The sequence below is a fragment of the Paramormyrops kingsleyae genome, chromosome 16 (assembly GCF_048594095.1).
Source record: "Paramormyrops kingsleyae isolate MSU_618 chromosome 16, PKINGS_0.4, whole genome shotgun sequence".
In the NCBI taxonomy this organism is placed as follows: Eukaryota; Metazoa; Chordata; class Actinopteri; order Osteoglossiformes; family Mormyridae; genus Paramormyrops; species Paramormyrops kingsleyae.
In genome coordinates, this window is record NC_132812.1 from 24208478 (window position 1) to 24228087 (window position 19610).

At 50.6% G+C, this 19610-nt stretch overlaps 1 long non-coding RNA gene across 1 annotated transcript; it reads left to right on the plus strand.

Moving 5' to 3' along the window:
* Positions 1-15281: 15281 nt before the first annotated feature.
* LOC111858374 (uncharacterized) lies at positions 15282-19600 on the plus strand. Its single transcript, XR_002841570.2, has 4 exons — positions 15282-15880; positions 17781-17994; positions 18081-18199; positions 18810-19600. It is a non-coding gene; the product is annotated as an uncharacterized lncRNA (long non-coding RNA).
* Positions 19601-19610: the final 10 nt, after the last annotated feature.

Below are 19610 nucleotides of genomic sequence, written 5' to 3' on the forward strand. Positions count from 1 at the left end.
GGTGGCAGAAGCTGTGGGATTACTGGCCGCATAAATCTGTGGGTGGCGATGTCATCCCACTAAGGCCTGTCGAGGATGTGTGGAGTGAGAGATCAGGCTCTAAGCCCCCATGCCAGCCCGACAGGTTGTGCGCTGATCTGAGATGCTCTCTTTTCTTCCAAACAGCTACTCGGAGCCTTGCCCCAAGGTAGCGTCCATTAGCTGGAGGCTTCGACTCCCCACCGGTCCTCCTCAGTATTAATTTATCAAAGCAATGAGCCCCCAAACACATTTCTGCTGGTCAAAAGCTCCATTCTAATCCCTGCCCTGCCTTTAGGGACAATAGCCCAGGCTTGTGGTGCAGGGGCCCCCTACGGCCTGGCTGACGGCAGAGTGAAAGGTAAACACAGACCTACACCTCTTGCTGTGTTTGTCCTCCACTGTGAAGGCGCATTAAAGCCCCCCTGAGGTCTGCATCTCCCACAGGGTGAGCTGAGGAAACAAGGTAATGTGTGTGTGTCTGTCTGTGTGTGTGTATGGATTATGTTTATATTACATTCTGGGGACCAAATGTACCCCACAATGTAATAAAAACTTGTTAGATCTGTCAATGCAATAAAAAAACCAAAAAGGCTTTTTTTTTCTTTTTTGCTTACTTACGGTTGCGGTTAAGGGTGTAGTGGTTGGGATTAGGGTTTTTCCCGTGGAAACGAATGGAAGGTTCCCATTTAGATAGGTACACCAACATGTGTGTGTGTGTGTGTGTGTGTGTGTGTGTACCTCTCCCCCTCCCAGACTATGACAGACTACCCACAGCCACCCTGGGACAGTGAGTGTGAATATACCAGTTCACATGTTCATACATTGCTTTTGTATACCTACGGCGGGGGAGATCTCACGGGCCGGAGAGTGCCTGGGTACATTTTGTAGCTGAGGTGTCAGACTGGCCAGCGGCCGAGGAGGTCACGGGGTCATCTAGCATCATGGGCTACTAGCGAGGACCTTGACTGAAGGTCCCGGCCTCGAACCTCTGTAGAGAAACGTCATTTCCCCCCTTCGAGGGACGTGAATAAAGGTGCTTACTGTGAATTGCTCCCCTCCCTGGGAAAAAGAAATCCAGCTGAATAAGTGGATAAAAGTGTTAAAGCGGTTAGCTATGTTGCTAAGCTAATAAGTAACGTAATAAAGTGGAGAGATAGAGCAGGCGAGCGGGTGGCCATGTGGGCCGGGGCACCGGTCACCCACGCCGTGACCGAATGCTACCCTCACCCGCCGGCAGGCCTGTAATCTCATAAGCGACCCCCCCTCGCTGGTGAGCCCACTGCTCCATGTCATTCTGCTGGGAGGGGGGACCTGCCAGTGCTAAGCAACCAGCAGCCCCCACTCCAAACCCCCCCCCCCATCCACATCTTACCTGCCCTAGATTGGAACTAATTGCCCCAGTTGGTTTTCCACGAAGCGTGGGGGGTGGGGGTGAAAGCATAGGAAGTGTAACCGTCGGTAAACGGAGAGGACGTCTATGGCTTCACGGCCTGAGCAAGAGAGACCATCCTCCCCCCCCCCATCCTGCCCCCCCGCCGCCCTACCCCCCAGGATGGCATGTTGTCCCAGGCCCAACAGGCCCTGCCCTCCCGCTCATGCGGACATGTGTCATGGTGCTTTACGACTGTGTCGTAAATACCTAGCCCTGCATCTGCCGCTCCAGCCCCGCGTGTGTGTCTGTCCGGTGACCTTTGGCCTCCCCCCCCCCCGCCTCCCCTGAGCCGTGGCATGCAGAGGGCTCCTTGCTGACCGGCCTCAAGTTGTGGGGGGGGGGGGGGGGTTAATTAACGCAGTCATAAAGGGAAGAGGGTTAACCCTTCTCAGCTGGAGGCTGTGATGCCAAGCTGGGTGTCGCGGGCACGCGGGCGGCACGATGCCCACGGAGGGGGGAGGGGGTCATGGGACATGGGTCCCAGCATATTCGGGGCATGATGTTGTGTCAGTGACTATGAGCCCCAAATCTGTGTGGGCACTTAAAGCACGTTAAACAGTATCCATCAGGAGCATGGATAATACAGGCCATTCAGCTTTTAATACAGACAGCTGTGTGCAATATTCACAAGCTAATAAATGATGTCTGAAGGGTGTCAGGTTTCTGACCATTTGTTTTAAATCCAGTCAGTGTGATGATGCTAGAAATTGTGGGGTTTTTATTTCGTGAAAGTTTTTAAGCAAAAACAAGAGACTGACCTCCACTCCAAGTAAAGCATCTCACCAAAAATAATCTAGAGAGGAGGCTCACAGCTAAGGATGTGCTCAGCACAGTGACATGCTCTACCCTAACATCATCACCACAGCGCCCTAACATTACCATGGTGCCTGAACATCACCGTGGTACCCTAACATCACCACTGCGGCATCCTAACATCACTGCGGCGCCCTAACATTACCATGGCGCCTGAACATCACTGCAGTGCCCTAACATCACCACAGCGGCATCCTAACATCACTGCAGTGCCCTAACATCACCACTGCGGCATCCTAACATCACTGCGGCATCCTAACATCACTGCAGCGCCCTAACATCACCACTGCGCCCCAACATCACTACTGCGCCCTAACATCACCACAATGCCCTAACATCACCACAGTGTGACTCTCCTGTGGTGAGCTAACATGGAAAAATCTCTGTAGGGTTTATTGGGCCAATACCGACAATCACAGCACTCCGTGGCAGGCCTATCCAGGATTCACTCCAGCTGCCAGTGAATCAGGAGGGATATTTTTAGGGGGGCATGTCAGGTTACCTTGCCCAGCAGTGGTGTCCCTAGTGCGATCGAGTCCTTATGGGTCCGTGGTCTGCGTGCAAGTCTGAGAATGTGATGAACACTATATGAACACTATATATTTGTATATTTCACAGTCAGCTTGTTTTCAGATGTTTTAAGGTTATCTGATTTAAGATTAAGGAGGTATGCAAGATTATTAGCCTTCTTATTAACTGAGATGAAGGACCAACTGTTACCATGGTTATTAACTGATTTGAGATGAAGGGAGTTGGTTAACTATTACCTTGTTTATTATTAGATTAGAGGTTAAGGGCTGCCATGGGGATTACAGTAGGACACAGTAGGAGTCACAGAGTCTTCAAAGGGAACTGTAGGCAGGCAAAGTTAACCAGTAGAGACAAGTACCCATTTTCAGAATGTTCTGGTTCTTTAACCCTGGCTTGAGCATCTCTGTGGTACATTCACAGTTAGGAACCTGGTAGGTCGACATCTTTAACTAACAACCAGCATGTTCATCTCTCATATTGCCTAGTATCCACCACATGCTCAACTAGAGAGCTCATTGACTGATCACACATGGTGGTGGAGGCTGTATTGGGCTCCCCCCGCCTGCCCTGTGTGGTCCAACCGGGGGCAGGGCAGCACTCCCCCCCCCCACCCAAGGGATTTTGTTTGCTTAGTCGTGTTTATTTACAGTATCTTAGGCAGATGCTGCAGGCATCTGTTGCGTCACAGTGCTCTGGGACTCTGGGTCTCACAGCTTTGTGTATGTGAGCATGTAGGGGGCTGGGGGGGGGGGGGGGGGCTTAAATTTTGCCTTGGCCTCTGTAATCCCGGGTGCAAAAATCCATATGTAGCCAGGAAATGCAATGTTACGCTAATGTCTGAGCAGAGGGTGTTAAAGCATGGGGGGAGGGGGGTATGGAGGGATGGGGGTATCCTACTCTCCACCCCCAGGTTGCTACACCCCATCAGTGCACCCATCTGGCTCACAGAGAGACGAGGTGTGAAATACAAACACGACGGCCAGCAGTTCAGAGCCCAGTACCTTCTCTGGATCTTTTTATGTCACTTTTTTCCAGTCCCAGGTTCGGAAGAAGCATGAAGCTTCAATGAGGTCGTGTCATGAGCTCCAGCGTGAAGCAGGTGCTTTGTGTCACATGTCCTCCACCTTATATCCGCCCTATTACTACAAAAGGGATCTTTCTCACTGGTTCCAGCCACCGCTATGAGAATAACAGCTTGGAGATGACATGTTAATAGCAGAAACAGAGTCATTTGAGGAATGCGACACAGAGAATTCCCTTCTTTGTTGGTAGCTCCGAGATGTTTATAATGGTGTATTTAACCCTCAGTGACTGATATACAAATAGCAATTATGTCGTCTGTAGCAACAGTAGGTTCAGTGGAAGTTCACTGTCTTGTTAACAGCAGTGGAAGGTCATGAAATAATTATGTGCATGAACTTATTTTGGTTTTCATCCAAAGAGAGTGGAATTGAAGAAAGGTACCATTCTAAAGGGTACAACAGCTTGGTCCCACGCTGGGATTTGGGCCTTATCTGCCATGTTGCTGCTGCCTTATCTGCCCTTTTTACCTTCAGTTTTGAGCAGCTAGGGTGGCTGTTTCTCCCCACTGTCCTGTCTTCTGCCTCAGCAGAGTGTGCACCCATGCCCAGTTTGAGCTGGATCCCAGTCCATGGACGTTTAGTTGAAATGGTTCCACGGGTCTTTTTCTCGCCATGATCCATGTCTCTCGTGCCGTCATACCGTAACTTAAGCAGGAGTAAAACTTGGTCTCTTTAGGAACATCTTCAGTCCAAGCTGGACCAATAACTAGTAACCCACAGTCCCAATGACCTCCTATGCCCGTATCTTCTGTACCATTTCTGGGTTTCTAAGATTTTTGTGAGAACTACTGTGGTTTTTCAGCGACAATTCCAACGTGGTTATGTTTATATAAAACATCACATACAAGAGAGGAAGAAAAGGTGTTTAAATTGCAGGCACCATTTGGTCCTTTGGTGGTTATTGTGGGGGGGGGTGAATATTGAGGACCCCCCAGGGAGAGGACTAGTCTGGGTCACAAGGCATTTTACAGTGGATCCATTTTCCTGTTTTGGAGTGACTCAAAATGTCGGGAGACAAAAAATATGCCGGCGATGTTTTCATACACACACTAATCACGTAACATCATTGGCCATTTACAGAGCGACGTGGTGGGATAATGCGTAAAGGCGGGGTGAGGGGTGGGGAGGGTCACACAGGAACAGCTTGGAGGGGTAAATCTGCCAGGGTTCTGTGAGGAAGCAGAAGTGTGTAGAAGATTTATGCCTGGAAGCTGGCTTTGGGAAATGCAGCAGGTCCCCCAGGTCCGTCCCCGGTTGCCTGTTACTGAGACCACAAGCAGGGTGTGAAACTCCATCCAGGGAGCTGAGCTGCGGGTGGTGTCATGACTATATTTTGGGAAACAGGAAACGCCATACAGGTGCATTATGGGTGAGCTATGGAAGGTGCAGAGCTGCTAGTGGGGATGGTGATCGCCCACCTCTGAGCTGGAGTGTTAGGGATGGTAGGATCGTTAATTTGTTTCTGTCATACAGCTATGGCAGAAAGTGAAGAGAGCCGAGGGGTGTGCAGCCTCATCGGGGGATTTGGCAAAGCTCTAACAAGATCTGGACGACATAATGGAGGAGCTTCCATCAAGGTCTGAAAGCAGAGCTGTAAATCAGAAATGGGGAAGCGCAAGAAGCATGAGAGGATGTCTGCGCCCTTGCTTCTCGCAGAGAAGGACGTCCATGCCAAAGGCATTTGGTCACTGTTAGGTGTCACTGCCCGGTCACCTCCAGGTGTGAAGGGACATTTATTTGTTATTGGTCTGGAGGTCAAAGTCAGCACCACTTGCCCCCCTCATCCTGGACGTCCTTATTTGGTAAAGCGATTTGGAAAATCAATGAACAGGTGTGCACTGTAGACCCTTATAAATGTAAAGTAGTTATCCATTAAAAAAAGAAAATTTAACAAATGAATGATACATATTCTAACTGCTTAACCAATACTGGACTATTATAATATTCCATCCATCCACTTTCTGAAACCATTTGTCCTGTTCAGGGTTGCAGGGGGCTGGAGCCTATCCCAGAGCCGATGGGAGCAAGATGGGGAACAACCCAGGATGGGGTGCCAACCCATCACAGGGCACACACACACCATTCACTCACAATGCAATCTGGCAACTCCAATCGGCCTCAGCATGTTTCTGGACTGTGGGGGAAAAACCAGAGCACCTAGAGGGAACCCCACAGCGACATGGGAAACTCCACACACATGAAACCATGGTGGAGACTTGAACCCAGAACCCAGTGGTGTGAGGCACCAGTCCTAACTACTGTGCCACCCCCATAAGAAGAAGGAGAAAAAGAAGTGTTTTATCTTCTGCAGGGTCACCCTGCACGCAGACCGCCTCTGTTTTGGCAGCCACTGCCTGTGTTGCTGGTAATGGTGGTATCCCACTTAACCACCCTACTGGCCAGTGAAGGAACTGCAATCAGGCGTTTGTCACCTCTGTTTGCCCCCACCACTAAGGCAAATGTGAGCGTGTCACTCCAGGGCAGAGGCGTGAACCGGGACACCCGGGCCGATTCACAGAGGGTCGTCAGCCCTCCCCCCCCCACATAAACAGCCAGTAGGAAGCGTATTGGGAGGGGCCCAAGCACATGCATTTCAAAGCACGTTCCCGTCGAGCAGGCCTGGAGTTTGCTCACTAATTTGAGAGCATAAAAGCTGAAAGCCGGGAACAATAGGCTTCATCAATTAGTGGCACAGAACACACCTCTAAACAAAATAGTCTTAATTTGATCAATTTCCATGATGAATTTATGTAGTCAGAGACTGGCCAGAAATGCTGTCTGTCCCCTTACCTGTAGGTAGAGACACTTGATGTGCATTTTTAAAACTAGAGATTAATAGATCATTTATCATTTGCACTGAAGAAATTCCTGCTCTCCTATGAGGAGGAGGGACACATATCATCATTTTACAGCCCATGTTAGATGCTCCTCGACTCTTGATGTTCCTTCCCTCTGTGCTGGATTTTGTCACGTAATTTTTGTGACACTTCGTAATATAAGTATACACATCTTGACCAGTCCACCGCAAAAAATTCCTCAGACACACTGGATTTTGTTCCCATTCCAGCACCAGAAGGCCAGTCAGCACCTGGATTGTTGGGGCATCTTGGGATTGGACGGGAGTTTTTGCAGGACAGAAAGATTGTGAGGAGGAAGGGAGATGGAGGAAGTGACCAGGTGATCAAAAGACATTTGTGTTGGTGGGTCTCAGGCGTAAATAGCAGGAGTGGAAGGTGAGGTACCCCCCGACCACCCCCTCCAATAATATGCATGATATCCCTTCAGGTTTTAGGAATTACTCCCCCTGCCTGCCCCCCAGGCAAAGGCTGGAAGTGGCCTATGTCATTGAAAGGTTACTGGTCTGAATCCCCAACCAAGGAGGTTCACTGAGGTACCCTGAGCAAGATACTGTAGCTGCCTACTGCTATGTCACATAAATGCAGGTTAAATGCAGAGCAGAGGACATGTTTCGTGCTGTGGTGTATCAACAATGACAATTAATTTAAAAGTAAAAAGGCTGTCCCTGTTGTGAGTTACAGGCCGGAATGGGGGGGTGACTCCTGATTGGATGGCACTGCCCTCACTGGGGAGTCACCTGACCTGGTGGTTACCATCGCTGTACCTATCGGCTTTGTCACATTGGGCCCACAGCTATGTTGGTGTGTCATTCATATATTCCACCCACAGGTTAGAGTGAAGTACTCCAGTCACTGTGAAATCTCTAGGGATTAAAGGCGGAATAACATGGGAAAGTCAAGTAAATGGTGTTTGTGGCTGAACTGTGACCTGCCCCCAATCAGGGCTGGATCCAGGCATAGGCAAACTGGGCAGCTGTCTATGGCCCCTGAGAAGGTGTTTCTGACTCTGATCCCCCCCCCGTCAGCAGGGGGAGCTATACTGGCCATCCTCATTCTCCTGTGATCACTCTCCACCATCTGTGTGGTGACGTCCTCCCATCTGACGTACTCAGCAGTCTGGCTCTTTGTTGCCCAGATCTAGAAACATGCCCCAAAGAACCCCCCCCCCCCCCCCCCGACCCAGGTTCACACACAGCACCTCTCTGTTAGTCCACCCAGTAATCCTTCCACAACTACCCTTGCTTACTGTTAATTGGGTTGCAAGGTCTGCTTATATATCTTTATTGTGAAGAGCTTTTCTGCACCCATCTACCATAATCAGTCACCCAGTACAACAGGGTTTCCCAATCCGGTCCTCAGGGACCCACAGCCAAGCCAGATTTTTGCTCCCTCCGAGCTCCCTGCCAGACAGTCCACATTTTTGCTCCCTGGAGCTGGGAGGGAGCCAAAACACGGACTGCTGTGAGTCCCCAAGGACTGGATTGGGAAACATTGCACACAGTTACACGCCAGATACAAATTCGAGGGGCCTCCTCTTGCAGGAGGGAATCCTCACTACATGGGAAGCACATACTCTACATAAGGAGGTGGGATTCAAACCTCCAGCCCTGGAGGTGTGGAGGACTGCTGTGTTACCCTTACTGTACTCACTTGTATTCAGATTATTTTATAAAGCCTCCCGTAGCATAGTTTCCCTGAAGCACTCAACAAATCTTTAGCAAGAAATATTGCACTCAATTTAAATAGGGGTGGGAAAAATTGCCAGCAGGATGATTCAGCTGGAGGAAGTGTGTGTGTGTTTGTGTGTGTGTGCTTGTGTGTGTGTGTGTGTCGTGCTCTCCCTGATCTGCACTGCTACATTAAAGTATTCCAGCTGGATAATTGGACAAAATCTTCATAAAGATTTAAAGCCTTAGAATGATTATATGATTATGGACCCAATTCCAACAGGCTAAACTGTTTGAGACAGTGTGAAATATGCTTGTTATTGTTCATTCCAACCCAAGCCTATCCAAATAACAAAGTCTGTTTACTGAAATGTACTCTGTATCTCCAGAATTATTATTTGTAATGGAAAAATGGTTCGTACGGCAATTATATACAACAATTACTTACAAATTAGATTCTTCAGCTGCATGCTTGGAGATTTTCTTTTGTGGATTTACTGGAAGCCAGTTTGAAAATGGCAGAGAAATACAAAAGGACAGCGTGTATGGCTTGGAGACCGAATAAAGACACCCAGCTTGCTTTTATAAAGGAACAGAGAGGAAGCGATATCGCTGCCAAAAACGCAGGGAGGCCAACAGATTACAACAGGTCCAGCATATCAGGAAACGTCAGATATGTGCATTCAGCAGAGGATTTTTTCCTGACTCCACTTGAGATATGAAACAATATTTACATGCAGAGAAGGCACGCGGTCAGTTTACATCAGTGATGGAGTTTGCGTGGATGCTGTTAACTGAGCCAGCTATTGGTTTGATCATTTAACGAGCCAATTATAACGGGTTTGCGTAGCCTCCAGTGACACCTGGTGGTGGGCATTTTAATTACAAGAAAATTGATAGTTCGTCTAATAACCAAAAGGCAGGAGATCCTGCAGCAGCGGTTTAAGAAGAGACAGACGGAATCGCACAGGGGAGCCGGCGCTGTGCGTGCACAGGCTCACTATACACCAGCTGTTTAAAACTATGTGAGCAAATTATGGGTAAATAAATAATTTCCTGGGTAGGAGCTGGGCAGGAGGCTGCAGATGGACAGCACTGTGGGGTCTACGTCCTCTGGGATGGGATTTCCAGGGCAGGGAAGTGGGAGATTACAGGGCACGTAGCTGTGCTTCTGATGCTGGATACTGTTACTGCGGTTATATCAGCATTAATACCCCGCCCCCCCGAGCCCGTCAGTGGTATTTGGAATGTCAATAATCAGTGATCCTCCCCCCTGGGGGGCTTAGGGCTTATCACTTATTACAGACTCCTCTCCTTCTGCACTGTTAATGAATACTGACGGCTCATGCTGAAAAATGGATTTTGGACAAAAGACTGTAAAACCTGAAGGCTTTTAAGCAGAAGTTTCTTGGTCATTCTTACAAGAAAACAGTTTTATATACAAGATTAAAGTGTCTAAAATGAAAAAATAACAATGAAGCATGTATTAGTGTATGTGTCTAATGCATAATTAAGACATACGGACTGCCGCTGCTGCCAGCTGTACTGGATCCGCTTTTGGGGCACTGATGTTTATCAGTCTTGTTTTTTTCCTCCATCTTTCAGCCTCTATCTCTGAGGCCTGATAGGATGCTGTGAGTGAGTCTCTTTTCCTATGCGAGGCCGCCTCTGAGTGTGTGCCCTGAGCGAAGCTGCCTCTGTGTGCGTGTGCCCTGAGCAAGGCCGCCTCTGTGTGCGTGTGCCCTGACCGAGGCTGCCTCTGTGTGCGTGCCCTGAGTGAGGCCGCCTCTGTGTGTGCCCTGACGAGCCTGCCTCTGTGTGCGTGCCCTGAGCGAGGCAGCCTCTGTGCACGTTCTCTGAGCGAGGCCGCCTCTTTGTGTGCCCTGAGCGAGGCCACCTCTGTCTGCGTGCCCTGAGCGAGGCCGCCTCTGTGTGCGTGTGCCCTGACCGAGGCTGCCTCTGTGTGCGTGCCCTGAGCGAGCCCACCTCTGTGTGTGCCCTGAGTGAGGCCGCCTCTTTGTGTGCCCTGAGCGAGACCAGCCATGTGTGCGTCTCATCCCTGTCATGCTATGTCTCCTGTTCACTCTCCTAGTGTCATTCATTGCCTCATATTTACCTAGCCTGTCTGTCTCACACTCACGTTCTCTGTGTACCTCACATTCACTTCCTCTGTCTCCATGTCCAGTATCTCGCTCTCTCTCTCTCTGCGTCTGTCTCACGTGTGATCTCCTCATCTCTCTCTGTCCCCATCTGCCTCTGAATCAGCCTCTGTCTCCATGTCCACTCTCTCTCCCTCCCTCTCACTCTCGGTCTCCCAGTCACTCTCTCCCTGCCAGTGCAGTCTAACCACCATGACTATGACTAGCTTGGGATGGGGCCCTTGGCCTCCTGCCACACTTACCCTGCAGCTACACCATTGCCCCCCCCCCCCCCCAGCTCAGAGAGGAAGCGGCTGTCCCAGGAAGCCGGGAAAAATGCCCCCTCGGGGAAGAGATGCTCTTATCGCTTCCCACTGCACCTCCAAGGGTCCAGATGTCCTGAGTCGCCCACAGGCATGGCAGGAGGAGGTTGGGGAGAGGTGCAGCGAGACCCCCCCCCCCCCCAGACAGCTGCAGAGGCCTCAGCATTTGAGGGGATGCGCCGTTCCTGCAGCTGGGAATGTCAAAGCCTTGTCCACCTGAAACATTTCAGCATCTCAACATCTCCCTGAGCTTCTGCGGGCTTCAATTTACTGTGTTAAACAGCACAAGGAGATACCAATGAGTGTGTGTCACCCACGGTCCCACCAGGGGGGGTGGCTTTCAATGATAAAATTTGCTGAGCAGGATGGTTGTTGTCATTTTTCCCCATGGGGGTGGCATCCACACGCATCCCATTACACCTCAATCTCTGCTTGCCACGGGCAGCAGGTGAGTAGTGTCATTTTTAGTGAAGTTTCTCTAACTAGCCACTTGCCGAAATACCAGGGGAATCCTGATGCTGAGCTTCTGGGCCAAAATAACACCCAAGCTGACTGCAGATTTGGATACAGAGCATGTAGAGAAGCTTACTGAGCCGGCAGCCTCAGCTAAAGCCGCCACTGGGAAACAGAACAGTAGGACCGCAGAGCTTATTAAGGTATCAGGAGGCCGTGCTCATTTCTGAGGACCTCGGCGGCACAGCGGGCCGGAGCAAGTTGGGCGGAGCCGTAGGAGAGCTCCATTCCGGGGCCATGATGCTGACATAGCAGCGCTGGTCTCAAACCCCATCCACTAGCCGCTCAGCGCAAGATCCCCGCCAAAAAACAACGTAACCGACACGTAGCCGGGACCAGGTTGGGAGATAGACGTGGGGTCTGGCCCAGCTGTCTGACTGATCCCCACCCGGCATCTGACAAGTGCTTTCGTTTAAATAATCACATTAGGCGCAATTCCATCCCTTCAAAGATGGCTGAATAGGAGCAAATAAGACTGAAGAGAGAGTCAGGGATGATCGGGGGGAACAAAGGGAGGAGGAGAGAATAGGGTGGCTTATTTACGGCCAAGCTCCGGTCCCAAATAACCGCATTCCTAATCTCCCTCAACTGGAACCAATTTGTCTAATAATCCTATTAGGGGCTGGATGCTCTGGAGAATGAAGACTTCATAGAGACTGGATTAAAACGGGAGAAGAGACGTACTGGCTGATTGAGTCATTATATGGAGTATCTATAGAGAAGGGGGGGCCTCTCCCTCCAAATGTCCATTCTTGGAGCTTCGTTAGTGGGATTTCAGCATCAAGCAAGGCTGGGGATTGTTGCACAAGCGTAGGCCTCAGTTCAGCTGCACTGTGCGCCGCGTGGTTTCCTGTGTTGCGTAAGCGAGCTCTTTGACCCGGGCCGTACAGCTGTCCTGTGGAGCGACAATGCCGGATTGTGTTTCTCGTGGCAGGCCAAGAGCGGAATTTTGAGAAACGTGAAGAATTCCGACTTCTCCTGAACTCCGGCTTGCAGCAGGTGGTCAGCTGGGCCTTGGGCGGCCGCTCAGCTCTGTGGACACGCATGTCTGCGGCCCCCTTTAGGAGGTGGGGAGGCTGGCCCGCCTGGTTGCTCTCCCAGCAGGATGGGTCACACCGTCCACATGCTATCTATTGTGCTGCTGTCAGCTTCCAGATCCCCGGAGAGCCGGTTGGATTGTCGCGGGCCTCAGGGTCCGTCCTCACTCACGGTCTGGGAGGGGTGGGGGAGGGTAACCAGCGGTCGAGGGGCGAGACGGGGTTGGCGACACCCCCCGAAATCTAAGAGGCAGAACGAAGGGGCCCCAAGTCAAACGAGGGCAGGTAGACAAGCCCAGCTTGACTGTCAGTAACCGTCACCGTCAGCATGAGTGCATCTCAGGACATCATTAAAGAGTTTTGTCCGTCACACTCAGAATTAACAGGCGGCCAAGTTCCTGCTAGTGGTGAAAGATTGTCACATTTTCTGTAACCGTTTGTCCTATTCAGGATCACGGGGGGGCAGAACCTATGGGCTCAAGGCAGGGAACAAAGTAGGATTGGGCGCCAACGCATAGCAGGGCATGCTCACACACCTATGGGTCATTTGGTAACTCCAATTAACCTCAGCATGTTTTTGGATTGTGGCAGGGGGGGGACCAGACGACACAGAGAGTACAAGCTCCACACACAGAGCCACGGTGGAGACTCGAACCCTGGTCCCAGAGGTGTGAGGTAAGAGTGTTGACCACAGCAACACCATGCCAGCCGCTTATGCTATAAAAATCTGTATTTTAAAAATCGGTTTTGAAAACAAAACCATCAGGCAACAGAAATGGCTGCACACGACTTCAAAAACGTATAAATGTGGACAAAGATGGGTTAGGCCTCTGCACTCTGGTAATGATTCCTAACGATTAGGTCCTTGTCACACAAGGGGACAGTTACCGCCGTAGGTAGCTGTCTGGCGATTGTTTCAGCCTTAACCAGATCAAACTCTGGGCTGGTCGCTTGACACTATCTGTGGCACCAAAAATGCGATTGTTGTGTGTGATGTTGGACAGGCAGGATGCTGATTGGCCCTCCTCTTCCCCATCTGCCAATAGGAAGGGCTTCTGCTGTCTCTCAGATAAGCCAGAACAAACACGTTGTTACACAGAGAGGACAATTAGTGTTTAACTGGAATAGGGGTGCTATGGCCGTATGAGACCTAGCACAGTTAAAATACAGAATTTTAATGTGGATATGTAAATACATCTCACAACGAAAATGAGAAACGTTAAGCAAAGAACGTGGGTTTTCTTGACGTTCCCACTTCTGCTGAGGGGTCATGTGAGGTCACATCCATTTTGGGGGGGGGGGTCACCTGTACTTAGTGGGCTGTTTTATCTGCCTGTCTGGAACCAAAAAGGTCATGGCCTTCAGACCTGTCAATAAAAAGAGAGATAAGATAGGCGGTGAGGAGATGCCATGGTTTATAAGGGCCTCGAGACGGGGGCGGCTGTCCTTCCAGAAGGCTCTCTGAAGCTGGCTGGTCTCTCAGGGGTAGTTTGAGCAGAGGAGTGGCTCCCTGATGGAAAATTGAGGCAAACGGGGGCAAATTAAGGAAGCCGCCAGCCACCCACATGATTCTGAAGAGGGGAAGTGTACGGCATGGTCAAGTGAGCTCATGCCAGCCGGCCGTGTTTTACACGCTTCCGTCGGGGAGATAAACGGACAGAGGAGGGATGTTGGTGGGGAGATTTTATCGCTCATGTGCTCCATCTGTCTGAAATGTATGACTTTCCCACAGTCGGCATGCTGAGACTCACAGCTGCAGACGTATATATACATACATGCCTGTTATTTTTATTCAAGTATCAGAGGTAGAAATATGACAAGTGCACCTGGTTAGTCAGGAACACAAACCGAAACTGTAGACATAAAACACACTTAATTCACACTTTGTGGGTTTCAGGTTCCCAGAAATAATTTCCTACGTGCCTAATTAAAGCATCAGAGCGACAAACAGTCGAACTGGCATCTCCGGACTGAATTCCCAGAGCGGCACCGAGCCTTCAATATTCCTGGGGAAGCAGTCGGGAGACGCGGAACAAAGAGGAACGTGCAGGATGTGTGTGTGTGTGTGATTTTTCCAGCATGTCACTGCTCCTCGCTCCCGTAATTCCCCCCCACCTGCTACTCAGCATGCAGTATCCCTGTCTGCTGGTTGGAGGGGGGGTGGGGGGGCCGTGCTGTGGGATTCAGGCGGCGGGGAGAGGGTGATGGGTGTGTGTGTGGGGGGGGGGTTCTTGGCTGGGGAACCTTGCAGGTGAGCGTTGCTGAATCCCACTGGTGTGAGGTAAGGTACTCAGTGCATGTCTCATAATGCCAGCTGTACGGGGGGGCTTTAACTGGGCTTGGGGGGGGGGGGGCACCGCCACACCTAATGAGATGCCCTCATAGGTCCGTTAGAAGGGGGAACAGAGCCAACTGAAAGCAGGTAAGAACGGTCATTGATTTAGGAGGGGGAGGCTGCCCATTGTGTGTGGGGGGGTGGGGGGTGAGAAAATCAGAATAGTTAGCAGAACAGGTCATGTGACGTGATGACACTGGGGTGGCAGGGGCTGCATTGGGACGGCGCTGGCAGGATCTTGGCTCAGTCAGTTAAAAATTCCTCTTGGAGTAGGGAGTTTGGGAGGGGAGCAGGGGGCTGGGGAACACAGCATTCCGAAATGGTGAGACGACCACCCCCCCCCCCCACACACACACACACACAAATACACACAGACTTCGTTTCTGGGCAAACATGTTCCTTGTGACCGGAGTGTTGCTACAGCAACCTGACTCCTATGTGAGGTAGCCAGCAGCAAGCAAGTCTGACATGTTCCAAAGCAAAAGCCTCACAGAGTAACAATGATGGATCTGCATGACCTGGGACTCAAGCTGGAAAGTCCTGACCTCAGACGGGTCACATTCCGAGCGCAGGCTTCCACCCACTCCGCACTGGGATGACGGGAGGCGTCCCAAATAACTTCCTGTTTATGAGGTGGGACTGGCTGATGTCGAGGCGCTGATACAATAATTAATGTGACACTGATTAATATTCCACCAAGGCTTCTTTCCCTGCTTTGGGTCCGTCGTCACCCTGGTGCGGATCTCATGTTGCGCTCTGTGCATGGAGCAGCCATCGCTATCACCTTTGACCTTTGGTCTGGTCATGTGGACCGCACCCCCTCCTGGGGGGGCTGACAGCTGTTTTAATAAGACGGCGCCCATCCAGGCTGCGGAGCATTTTCCTGCGAGTAAACAGGAGGGCTGACGTGTGTGTTCGCCGAGCGAACCCCCGACTGCGACGAGCGAGCCCCCGACCGCGACGAGTGAACCCCCGACCGCGACGAGCGAGCCCCCGACCGCGATGAGCGGAGCAGCCAGCCTGCCAACTGGGTGACGAAACGCAGTGCAAGCGTGTTCCTGGCGGTGCGGGTGCACGGTCCTGCTACGACTGCAGACAAAAGCACGGTGCACAGGCTCGCCTAAGCGCCGGTGAGTGAAGTCACTTGTAAAGCGAGTCGAGTGTCTGTTACATGCTAAGTGCAGTTTTTAATGCAGATTGCGATTGTTGTTTTTCTAAATAAAAGTGTCAGATTTTTTCTCCCCTCCCTACATTTATTTCCACAAACAGAAGTGCTACAAGTACGTTTAGCAGAGTAGAATAAATGAATTCACTACATTTTACATTCTTGCTTGTTTTTTTCCCATAAGAAGCACAATAAAACAAAGTAAACCAGTAAGGGAGAGAATGGGGGGGAGGGGGGGCGTCAGAGAAGAGGGTGGTCTCACTGTCACGCTTGTCCTCCCCCCAGACACACAGCACTGGGGTAATGAGCCCTCGTTAGTCCTTAGCTTCTCTTCATTGTCATCCTGCCATTACCATAATTATCTCTGGGTTTCACCTCTCCCAGTAACAAGACTCAGCCGAACACTGGCACAATTAAAATTAAAGTCTCTCATCCTCCCCCCCCCCCCCACAACTCCCCAGCACCCCGCAAACCCCCCCCCCGCCCCCATCTAAAAATAATCGGCACATCGGCACATTAATGATGGTTCATTACTGTGAGTTCCTAGGCCTGCGGAAAAACACGCCGTCTGACACTGATCTGGGATCTGTGGGCCGGCGAGCCACCCCGCCTTGCGGATGCCCCCCCCCCCAACCTGCAGCCCATCATCAGATCTCCACGGAGACGTGAGAAGGGCTGATTAAAGCCGCAAACGTGCCGCTTCTCTCCACGGGTTGGTCTGAGAGAGTAGGCAGCTCCATGTGAGAAACAGATGGAACATGATGTCGACATGCCTGTTGGTCATTATCCTGTTTAGTGCCCATTACTTCTGTGTAGCTGGAAATTAACAGCCATTATAAACAGTGCTTGCAGGTTCCCATTCAGATCACATAAATGCTGTGTTTACCAGTAATTACCAAGAATTACTACTATGCACTGAAAATCCTTGGGGTGTCTACATCTTTTTTTTTAAGCAAACATTTAAGACATGGACCCACCCTGACCAGTCTTTGTTCCTGAATTAAGAGCAGCAGATCTGAACTTGGGGTCTTTGGGATACATTTGGAGACTTGGAAGTTAGATCTGCACCTCAAGGTCATGGGTCACCCCTCCCTCACCTCACACGGAGAACAAGGGGTACAGTATGTGGCTATGGATCCGCCCCGGACTGTGTGCTGTTCTGCCTGTGTCTCACGCTGGTGAGGTCACTGCGCCTCCAATCACGAGATGGATGGATGGTTTGTTTGGATTGTGCTGATTAGGACCCCTGGAAACACTGGAAGCTGAGTGGGGAGGGTCTTCTGCTTCTTCTGAGGTCACTGAGGGAGTTGAGAGATTCACGCTTAAAAGCAGGAGTTCGTTATATAAGTAACCTGTGGTGAGACTAGCAGATCTGACTCTATTGATCCTCTGTGCTTTACTGCCCAGACAAAACTATTCCGTAGATGAGAAAGGTTTCTTCTGCCCTACTCAGGTTTACAAGAGCCTGAAAAAAAATCTATATATTTTTTTTTATTTTCTTTGTAGACAAAGGCCAAAATCTTGTTTCGTTTTCGCTGAGTACCTGCTGGGGCAAACCTTCCCCTAAGTGAATTCTAACCCTGGAAATTCTCAAGTTATTTGTTGTTCTGGATGTTCTGGATTAATGTATTTTTTGGAGGGTGTGAGGCGGGACGTGAGCATTAATGAGACCAGGAGACCTGGGTGGGTGTAAGATGTCATGGGACACGGCAGGTGGTCAGAATGAGCCGGACGTCACCGTGAGCAAAGCCCTGCTGCCGACTGTCCCTGCTTTCATCCCCCTAACCCTCTCTGCCTTCTCATCTTCTCTCTCCCTCTCTCCATCTCTATCTCCTCCCATGCTGCCCCCTATTTCCCCCTCCCAGGGAACCCCAGGGATGATGGCATAGAGTAAACGAAGACCCGGCTCGTTATCACAGAGGAAGCAGGAGCGAAGGAGGGAGAGAGGGAGGCGATTCCAGGGGTCCCCTCTGCTCTGACAAATGTGGCCTAATTGGCAGTCAGCCGAGGGGACCGCGGGGGGCGGGGGGCGGGGGGACAGGCCGACAGGCTGACAAGCAGATGCTTGCGGAAGCGGCGGTAAGCTTAGCTGCATCGCCGCGGGCTGCAAGGCGCCGTAACGCCTGTTTATGTGACGCCAGCTTCTCTCTTCCCTGCCTTGGCAGGCGGTAAACGGAAATGTCAGAATGAAAGCATTTCTTCCAAAAAAACGGAACATCAGGATCAGGTACAACAGCTGTTCCCCACCCTGGGATCTCAAATCACTGATTCTTGACTGGTGAAGGTACTGTAAAAGTACAACAGCCGATTCCACTTGCCATTCTTAGCCTCGAACTCCATTCTGCATCTACACCTCCAAGGCTCCCTCAGCATGCTGTGTATTCACTCTGCTCTTCCTCACTGAAACTCCAAAGTGACGCTATGTCACACTCCTCAACCCCATCAGCAGAGACCCCCCCCCCCCCACCGGCTTCCCACCCTTACGGCATTTCTGCCAATAACGAGCATGGCAATGACATTTCTGACACGCGTTCTGGCCCCGCACACATGCGCTACATCAGTCGGCGTAGCGACATCACAGGACCTGTCACACTCTCCCCTCCGCTTCCTGCCTGTCCATGTGGGCTGGGCCATCCTGCTGGATTTACATTTCTGTCACAGGAACTCTCTCTCTCCTTAATCCCTTATATTTATTTATTTATTCTCCCTGCATCCACGTCTGGCTGTTTCCACGAGATAAAAAAAATCACTCCAGGGGTCCACTTAATTAAATCTGTGGATATAAAACAGGAGGGGGGGGGGGCGTGGTGAATTTTATTAATCAAACTCAAGTGAGCTGCATTAAATACATGCTTTTTGTGGATGTCCTCTCCAAATCGTTTTGCCTTTTCCAGGGAATGAAAAACAACCGAACGTAGAGTGGCTGTCTTTGACGTCTGCAGAGGCCCTGAGACGCACAACCCCCCCCCGGCTTGTGTGGATGGTTTATATCAAAGTTTCGCTAAACTTCAACAAACTCATTCAGGCTTGTTCTAGATGTCTGCTTCGATGCCACCTCCCAGCCTCGCATTCTCGATTTTTTTCCCCCATTTTGCACACATCCACCTTTTTAGGCCCCGGTTCTGCGGCTGCAGTACGGAGACCTTTGAGGGTCTGTGTGATGTGTGCTGAGGGTCCCTTTCTGAGGTGGCGTGGATGGGCAGATGCGCAGGGCTCCTGACTTTGCCGCTGTGACTGAACCCTCCTGAACACTTTGTGGCTCTGGTATTAGCTTTTACAGGTGAACGTACAGTATTACTCAGTGATTATAAATTGTCTGTAAAACAGAATTTTAGTCAATTCCTTTACCTGAATTGTCATAGTGGCCTAGATAAGGAACTAGCATGTTCCTACAGCTTCATGAATAAGTGAGAAATTTAAAAATATAGTCCATCATCTTACACCCCCAGGGTTGGGGGACAGGTTCGAATCCCACCTCCACTGTGGGGTTTATGTGCCCGACACATTTTCGTTACCAGGAGCTGGGCGGAAGCAATAACGTGGACTATCTGTGGGTCCCTGAATTCCCAGTCTGAGAAACACTGCCATGTGACATTAGAAGATGGATTAACTGAAATGATGGATCAGCTGCAATGAGTAACATTACTTTTAAGTTGCTAGTTATTGCTAATGTTGAAAATAAACAATTAAATCAC